Consider the following 9224-nt stretch of genomic DNA (forward strand, 5'->3'; position numbering starts at 1 on the left):
GACTTCATAGCCTGTGTTCCACTTTTCCATGCTGCTCTGTTTTTGTGTATTGCTGAGTAATCAGAACTAAGATAATTTTCCCAAGTGCTATTAATCAGATTTTCTGTGGAATCATTACTTATATGTATCTCTTCTCTGCTAATGTATGAATTCCTAGGGTAGGGAGAGCTGTCTAATTCATCATTTTGTCCCAACTACTTAACAGAATGACTGGTACCTAATAATAATTGCATTATTTTGAACTGTGTTAAGCACAGTTCAAAGTGCTTTATGTATATTAACTTAATCCTTGCCATAACTTATAAACTATAAGCTATTATTATCTTTGTTCTACAGGTATAGAAGTAGATCCACAAAGAGGTTAAGCAATTTGTCCAAGTTGTGATAGAAGCTTTTAGTGCTCACCCTCCTCCAGGGTCTCCTCTCTTTCTAAGGATGTAGGAGGATAGTTTTCTTACCTTCTTGCAGTTAGGTTGTCTTGTGGCTAGTAAGGGGCAATAAGCTATGGGTAGAATTGGTATGTGTCACTTCTGTGTTGTGGATCACTTCTCTGCTGAAGCATTTAATTGCTGGTATGAGACCCTCCAGTGCTCAAAAAGCCGACATGCATACACAGCTAAAAGACGCGAGAGTCTCCATTACCCTGGATGGCTCAGTGATTACGTGGAGCACAGCTCTCTCTCCCACAGTGGAAATGTAGCTTGAGTGAGAAATAAATCAAGGTGTTTTAAGTCGCTGAGATTTTGGTTGTCATCTAATACACATGCTACAAATTGGAATTTATAGCTCCTCCTCCAAATTCAATTAGTTGAAACCTAATCCCCAGTGTGATGATATTTGGAGGTAGGGACTTTGGGCAGTGATTAGCTCGTGAAGGCAGATCCCTCTCATGAATGGGATTGGCACCCTTATAAAAGAGACCCAGGAAGCTCCCCCATGCTTCTGCCATGAAGGACAGTGAGAAGCTGTCCTCGTAGCTGTCTATGAACCAGGAAGCAAGCTCTCACCAGACAGTGTATTTGCTGGTGCCTTGATCTCAGACTTCCCAGCCTCCAGAACCTTGAGAGATAAATGTTTGTTATTTATATATTGCCCAGATTATAGTATTTTTGTTATAACTGTCTAAACTGATTGAGACACCACAGCAAATCCAACTTTAACTTGACTTATACATGGGATCAGAACTCTGGTAAGTGATAGAGCAGAGATTTAAATCCAGGCAGTCTGACTCTGAAGCCCACGCCTCAAATCACTACCTCATTCTGATTAGTAAATATCAACTGAATAAATGACAAGCAAATGAATGAATAAATGGTAAGAGGTCTTTGTTATTCATGTATGCTTGGTGATCAGGATCTAGCTTTGGTGGGGGTTGGATGCTTTCCTTTTTCTAAGAATGCCTTGTCATTTCATCTTGATACACTAGACAGTCTTGATATTTATAGTGAGATGAATGTATCCAATCCCTCCAGTATTCAACCTGACCTTGTCTCTTGAATGTATTTAGCTAAATTAGCTTTCAGATCTCATTAAAATGAAAACATTTGGTTGTTTCAATTCAGTCATTTTTGACTCTGTGTATTTAAAATGACAGCACTATCAATCAAATGAAACTTTAATCACAATTGGAAACTTCAATAACCAACAAAATGCACAGTCAATTTTGTAATAAAAGACAACTGTCTTTTTGTCTTGGGATTTGAATTTTTCAAAACTGTAAATAATAAAAAAGGATATCTAGCAACATTTCACAGGATAAAATGTAGGCAAAACTCATGTTTCAACCACCTATTACTGCTACTTTCATTTTAATATTATCTTTAGAGCTTTTCTGTCATTGTAATCAGAGTATATCTTTTAAAGTTTTTTTTTACTTAATATTATATAGAATTTTTTTTCACGATTTCTTGAAGTAAAACTTCACAGTTATATAGTCAAAGCATCATAATTTAATTAATCAGTCTCATATTTTGGGACATCTATGTGGACAACTTGCTTTTCCTTTTTAACTTGTCAAAAACAGATTGATATGAATAGGCTTACCATATAGTTTGTTAAATAAAACAGATGACTTTAGTGCATGACACTGAAGCTGAGCCAGCTCTATTTGCAGTGTATAGGGCAGGTAAAAATATCTAATTAGAGCTTACTGTCTTCTGTACTGACAAGTCATGAAAGGAGATACAGAGCTAGGATCAGACTCCATTTTCCTGACACTAGTTTGCATACTATGTTCTCATGTCTTACGGGTGACAGCATTTGTTAGTCAAAGTGTGTATTAGTCAGCATGGACTGCCATAACAAAATACCATTGACTGGGTGGCTTAAATAATAGAATTTTTTTTTCACAGTTCTGGAGGCTGGAAGGTCAGGGTACCAGCATGGTCAGGGGCTATTGAGTGCTTTCTTCTTTGCTTGCCTTCTTGCTGTCTCCTCACATTGGAGAGAGAGAGAAAGAGAGAGAGAGAGAGAGAGAGAGAGAGAGCTCTTCCTCTTATAAGGCCACAGTCCTCTGGAATTAAGCCCTACCTTTATTACCTTATTTAACTTTAAATACTTCCTAAAGACCCTACCCAGATACAGTCATAATCGGGTTAGGGCTTCAAAGTATTATTTTTTGAGGGGAGGGAACACAATTCAGCTCATAGCGAAATGTCACTAAAGAGCCACGGTCTAACGGTCAAAGAGAATGGGACATGATTTAAGTTTAACAGGTTTCTAAAATATAATGATTTGTTTTCCTGGGGGACCCCACACATTACTTTCTCTTTTCTTTTGATAGTCATGTCAGGTTACCAAGTTTCCCTTTGAGCCTCAGTACCAGGGAGGACAGATCTCTAACCTTATCCCAGTGACTGAAATGGCATTATTGGAATAGTTGTAGTCTGTACTTTTTTCTGTGATTATTTCCCCATTACTGGATTTGTCTTTTGGTTAGCTAATTCATATTTTTTTTCAGGAAGATATAAAGTAGAAATTAAAGAAACAGACAATGATTCCAGCAGTCTCGAACTTCCGGTTTCCTTTATTTTTCTTTCTTTCTTTTTTTTTTTTTTTACATACTGTCCCCTTCTAGTGGTAGTGTATGTATTTTTCACTGGAACATATTGTACTTAATAACAAAGAAACAATGGTTGAACTGTTTCTTCCTCCAGGGGCTTAATATTTTCCCTATATAATATGTATTACTCTGTGTCTGAGGATTTTATCTCCTCTAACTTTTAAATTACCTTAAGGACTGATTAAGCTTTATCCAACTTAAGACATTCACATCCTTTGAGTAAGAACCCAATATGAATATAATCAATTTTCCAAAAGAGAATGTTGAACTAAGTTAAGCTGCAAGGTCCTGAGTATAATGAAAATATCTCCTTAACCATGACTTCGGTGGTTAAAATTTAATGCAACATTAACCGTGAAGTATGGCTCTTCTAATGGTCTCTGCTCCTGCTTTCTAAAAGCTAAGGGAGGATTTATGTTACAAATAGGACTCTATATTCATGGAAATATGCAGCTTGGTTTTTAAATATCTCCAGTACATAAAAAGGCCATTTGCTCTGTTTTATGTTTTCATGTATTTATTCGTTTGTAATAATAACCGTGAACTCCAGAGGCTGGACATTTTCTGGGAGCTAATGATCTGTCAGGGTTATTGGCCCGAAGCTTCATGCTGAGGCCATTAATCAGCCCACCAGCCTTTAACTTAACGGGAAACACTCTCTTCCATCAGTTACTGTGACTCAGGTCCTGCAAGTTAAAGCCTATGCTGTGGGCTGGCCTCACTAAATACCACAGCTCACAGGTAACCATACATGTGCAAACCATTGTCAGAAAATTCACACTGTAGGGGACCTGTCTCCTACGATTCTCACTCTTCTAAAGCCTAGAGCCTGTTTTCAAAAGTTCAAAGTTCAGAACATGGGACAGATCATCATTAATTACCTTTTCAAGCCATTGGCCAAGAAGCATTGAAAACACTGCAAAATGTTTTCATATAATTGAACCCAATTAAAGATAAGCACTTTTAATAAATTTAAAATGATGGATTTTATAAAGAGGAAAATCACAAATGAGCCCAATATTCCATTAGTTTTGTTTGCAACTGTATTATGATTATGAACTGTACCTACAGCCAGTGGTCTGCTGATAGCATTCCATACTCCTACAACTCTCTCCCTGGAGCCTTTCAGAACAGTGATGCAGGGAAAAAACCAAGCCACCTTTCCTCTTAAGGCTGCTCTCTCTGATTCTAGCTCAACCCTCAGGGGCCTCTTTAGAGGTCTCATCCTCAGCAACCACTCTGTGGCATGTTGACCACTTCCTCCCTCTAGATGCTGTTCATTTATTCATTCAATAAGAATCTGTTTTGCATCCACAATGCACTAGGCACTACTCTGGCTTCAATGCCATCTCTCTTTCTGACTCCTCACACCTCTCTGACTTCATTTCACCTTTCCTGCTTCCCCTCAATTTATTCTTGGTGTTATCCAGAGTTCTCTTTTGTCCTTCTTTCTTCTCTTTCTTCCTTTTTTATTTGTTTGTTTGTTTGTTTGCAGAGTTTTGAGGTACATATTACATACCACAAAGATCATCCATCTGAAGCGTACAGCTTGATACACTTCAGTAAGTGTACACACAGCTGTGCAACCACCATCACAATAAAGTTTTGGAACATATCCATCACCCCCAAAATTTCCTTCCTGCCCCATCTCTGGCCCCAGACGACCACTGGTTTGCTTATTGTCACAATTATTTGGTTGTCTAGAGTTTCATGTTCAGGGGATTATTGTGTTTTCTTCTGAATTCTTTCCCTTAGCATGATGGTTTTAGGATTCATCCAAGTTTTGCAACATATCAGCGGTTGGCTCCTTTTCACTGCTCAGTAATATTCCACTGTATAGCTATGCTACTTTCCCATTTATCCATCAGTCTTAAACTTTTTAATCAATCCGTACCTCAGTCTTCCAATTTGTAAAAGGGTTATAATACTGGTAACGTGCTTGGAACAGAGCCTGGCTCCGATTACGTTTAATCTTAGCTCATATTATTACATTTAATTGTCTTGGGTACCACCACTCTTGGGTAGTACGAATGCTTACCTCATGGGGGCTCAAACCCAGAGCACCCAGGAGATAATCTGACTTGTTGCCAGTGGGTACTGCCCTAACGGTCGGGGGTCTTCGCGCCCCTCTGGGCGGGGCCTGGAAGCCGCTGTGGAAAGCGGAAGTGCGCCTTCTCTGAGGAGTGCGAGGTGGTGCGGGGAGGTAGAGGCACAGGGCATGGGAGGAAGGGTGGGGGCGCAAGGGTGGAAGAACTGGACTGCGAGGTGAGGCGGGAACAGAGAGGGGGCGCGCGAAGGCCGGGGCTGGGGGCGTGGCCTGGCCGGGCCTGGCCTGGGGACGTGGCCCGGAACGCGGCGTGGGCAAGTCGGACTCCCTGGTTCCGCTGAGTCCTGGCCGGCCAAGTCCACTTAGTCCGCTGGGCAGAGGGTACGGAGCCCAGGACGCCTGCGGGTCCGGCGCGCCCCGGAGTCAGAATCCCGAGGATCCCTCGGGAGCGAGTGCGCCCCACCCCCCTTCCAGGGAAGGCCCAGCCAGGTGAGCAGAGGCGGGGCCCGGCCGCCTGTGCAGCCGCAGCTTTGCCTCGGGCTCCTAGGCCTGGTGGTGGGGTTGGTGAGCCCGGGCCGTGGGAAGGCCCTGGTGAGCGAAAATCCTGGACGGCCAAGTTCTGCGCTTGGAATCCTCGCCGTCTGCCGGAGTCGCTGTGGGGACCAGCGCTCTGCCCAGCTATTTGCTGGGCAGTGAGCAACAGATTCTGTGCGGTGTGGTGGGTGTCGATTTGTCACACTTCTGACTTAAAATGTTAAGAGGACGAGACAGAGTCACGTCCACTCCCAGGCCGATTCTTCAAATTCACAGAAAGTGTTTAGATTTTAAAAACGTCCTCCCTCAGAAGGAGCCCTGAGCCGGAAATCAGGATAATAAACACCCTATCACGAGGGTCCCTCCTGTTACCTCACAGGGGTCGGCTAACTTTCTGGGTTTCCCGGATGATTCAGCTGTAGAACGAATGATCCGCAGGGCTTTCAGTTCTGGATTCCGTCACTGTCTGGTCTAGCTGAACAGCCTCAGTGTGTGTGTCCTTATAGGTGGCTTCAAACAGTGACGAGGGCAAAGAGAATGCAAGGTGTTCAGGGCTCTGACGGGTAGACTAACCCGTGCTCAGGAGCTGCCGGGCAGCAGGAACTGGGGGACCCCCCTCAGGCTCAGGGAGAATGGATAATAGATGGATAGTATCAGGGGATCTGGGCCCACGAAGGAGGAGAAGGCTGTTTATGAGAAGGGGGGAGCGCTCTCAGTCTGGGGAGTGGGAGTACCATGTACAGAGCTAGGCTTGGGTTGAGAGTGTCCATGGGACCAGTGATGTAAGCTTAGTAAATACTTCTGTGGTCCAAGAGGACAGACGTTAACGCCTTTGCTGGGGTCAGGTCAAGCTCATCTTCCTGAGAAGGCCTTTACCGCCCCCAGGTGCTCTGACCTGGATGAGTAATTCAAGGCTGACTCATGAAAAAGACCTGTGTGATTGTGATCCGCATGAAGAGGAGTGGATCAGGGGGCAGAGGCTGGGTTTGTGGGATTCTTTCAAAGGATGTATCTTACTCATTTGTTTTTCCAGAAACCCCTAGCAGAGAGCATTGAACTCATCTGGTTCTCATTTGCCTAGTGAAATCTAATGACAAAATCACCTAATGAAAAGCATAGCGAACTCTCTTTCCCACCTTCCTGCCATGCTCCCCCCAGTCTGATAATGATAATAATAATCGGAACCCCTTTCTTGTTCATTCTATCCTTGGTGCCTGCAATTCTTTTAATGGTAGATAAAGGCTTTCATTCCATATTTAGGCCATTCCTACAATATTTTTCTTTCATTCTGGGCAAGAGGGACTCCCTGCAATATTGTCTTCCACACTTTCGAAGAGGGACTTAATTGAACTGCAGCATGTCCAAGAGAGGATGAGCGAGATGGTTAAGAGCCTATAAATCATGTCATATGAGGAGCAGTTGGGCCTATTTGAACTGCAGGGACAAGGTACTCAGTGGGAGAGGTGACAGATGTCTTCAAGTAAAGCAAAAGGCTGCCAGGAGGAGAAGGACTTGTTTTATATTTCTCAAGTGAGAAGAAACTGTAGGGGGCTAATTTTGTTTAGCATCACTGAAAACCTTTTAATGGTTAGAGCAGTCCAGAAATGGAATGGGCTGCCCCCAGGAAGCCTTGATTTACAATCAGGGGAAGTGTTTACTCGGGCTGGATTCCATGTGTGGAGATTATTATAGGAGAACTGATGCGGAGGGTGAAAAATTAGGGGAAAAAGACTTTTAAAGTCACTTCCAAATACCTGATATTATATGTTACATTTTGGTTGAGAATATTTGACCTCAGTTGTCTCACACTTAAGCATTTTTCTTGTTTCCAAGGCCCGAGAGTAGAGGGTTGGGGAGTATGACTGTTAACTGGGGGGACTAATAAATTATAAAAGGGAGGTAGTAGACAAGGTGAAAAATAGCCCAAGAAAGGGGGAGAGAAGAAGACTGCCCTAGCCACTTCACAGTTTGTTTTGTTTTCTGGGGTCATTATGTTTAGCTTTGCCTTGTGGTTTAGTGAGTATATTGGTACACAGCTTTTTCTCTCTTTCCTACTAGGTCCTTTCTACAAGCCACACTCGATTTCCTTGTTGCCAACCCTGATCAGTCAGCGCTGCAGATTTAAAGATGAAATGACAAGCAGTTTAAATTAAACAGTGGAATCTAGACCTGTGTTCTATTTTTATTCCTACCCTTTTCTTGTGTAGGTCAGTAGGGAGACATTTGATTCACATACCCAATATGGGTATTCACATACCCAATATGCTTCTCTTGCCTTGGCTTTTAGGTGGTTTTGCCAGCCTTCTTTGATTTTGTTTTGATTGGAGTCCAGCTTCATAGTTTGAGTTTATCTTCACATAATACAGTGTACAAAAGAAAAAGCTGTCGTGCCTGCAACCACTGCCTAATGGACCAGACATTTTCCCTCTCAGTTTGTATCTGGCACATCATATAACATCCTTTTTCATTGTTATTGATATGGGATGTGAAAACATTTGAAAGCAGAAACACCATACAAGTGTAAATTACTATTCTAGATAATATGCAAGTCTGAGGGGAGACTTTATGTAGATATTTGCTAGTACCTTCCAGCAGAGTATGGCTTTGTTGGTTTTATGACATGTTATTAGATGAATACAGCTGTTATTGTAAGTTGGCACCTTTAATTTTTGGTGATTTGATGTGTCTAGTTTAAAAAGATATTTCTTCTTAGAAGCATGATCCCCAGATGGAGTTTTTTCTTTGATCCTTTGAGATCAAAGAACATTGATCTCAAAACATTACATACCTCTTTGATTTGCTTTACCAAACAGAAACAGTCTCTTCTTTAAACTTCACTACATTGGCAAATTGGAAACAAACTTTTTTTTTCTGCTTAAAAATCAAATTGCTGCCTGTACTTTGTTTAGGGAGCATAGGCTTAGGAAAGTAATCATTTCTACCCAAAGTACATCAAGTCACTATCCATTATAGCTGAATTATCTTACAGTGTTGCATATCCAGTACTACTTGTACTGAAATCAAATTATTGTAATATGTACTATGTGTAATATAGTACTAAAAGAATATTTATTGCATACTTACTCTTAGATACAACCATCTTCAGTCTGACCACCTAATATGTACTTGCTCATATAGTGGCTTAATTTTTTTGTTTTCGAGGACCTGATCTCCCCTTCTCCAATGAACCTTCTTGAGGTATGACCATAGATAGCACCAGGCATTGGTTTGTGTGCAGATAGTGGTGACTTAAATGTTTATTATGTGGGTGAATGGAGCTTACTATCGTATGTCTTAAGTACCATCAGTTGCAACGTACCAGCTTGAAAACTGACGGCTGTAAAGGAAAATTCAGAACACATCATTTGGAATATTTTGAAAAACATCTCATATATTTTCATACCTTGTCTTGTCAAAAGAATACAACTCTTAAAAACAAACATTCTAAACGTGACAAAAGTGTGTAGGCAACATCAAGCCAACCAAAGATGTCACTCATCAGGATCAATCCTTTTCTCTTTCATCTTTATTCTTGTCAGTTATTGACAAAAAGGAAAAAAGACAAGAAAAACACGTCTAAAA

Source organism: Neovison vison, chromosome 2 (assembly GCF_020171115.1).
Source record: "Neovison vison isolate M4711 chromosome 2, ASM_NN_V1, whole genome shotgun sequence".
NCBI classification, from domain to species: Eukaryota; Metazoa; Chordata; class Mammalia; order Carnivora; family Mustelidae; genus Neogale; species Neogale vison.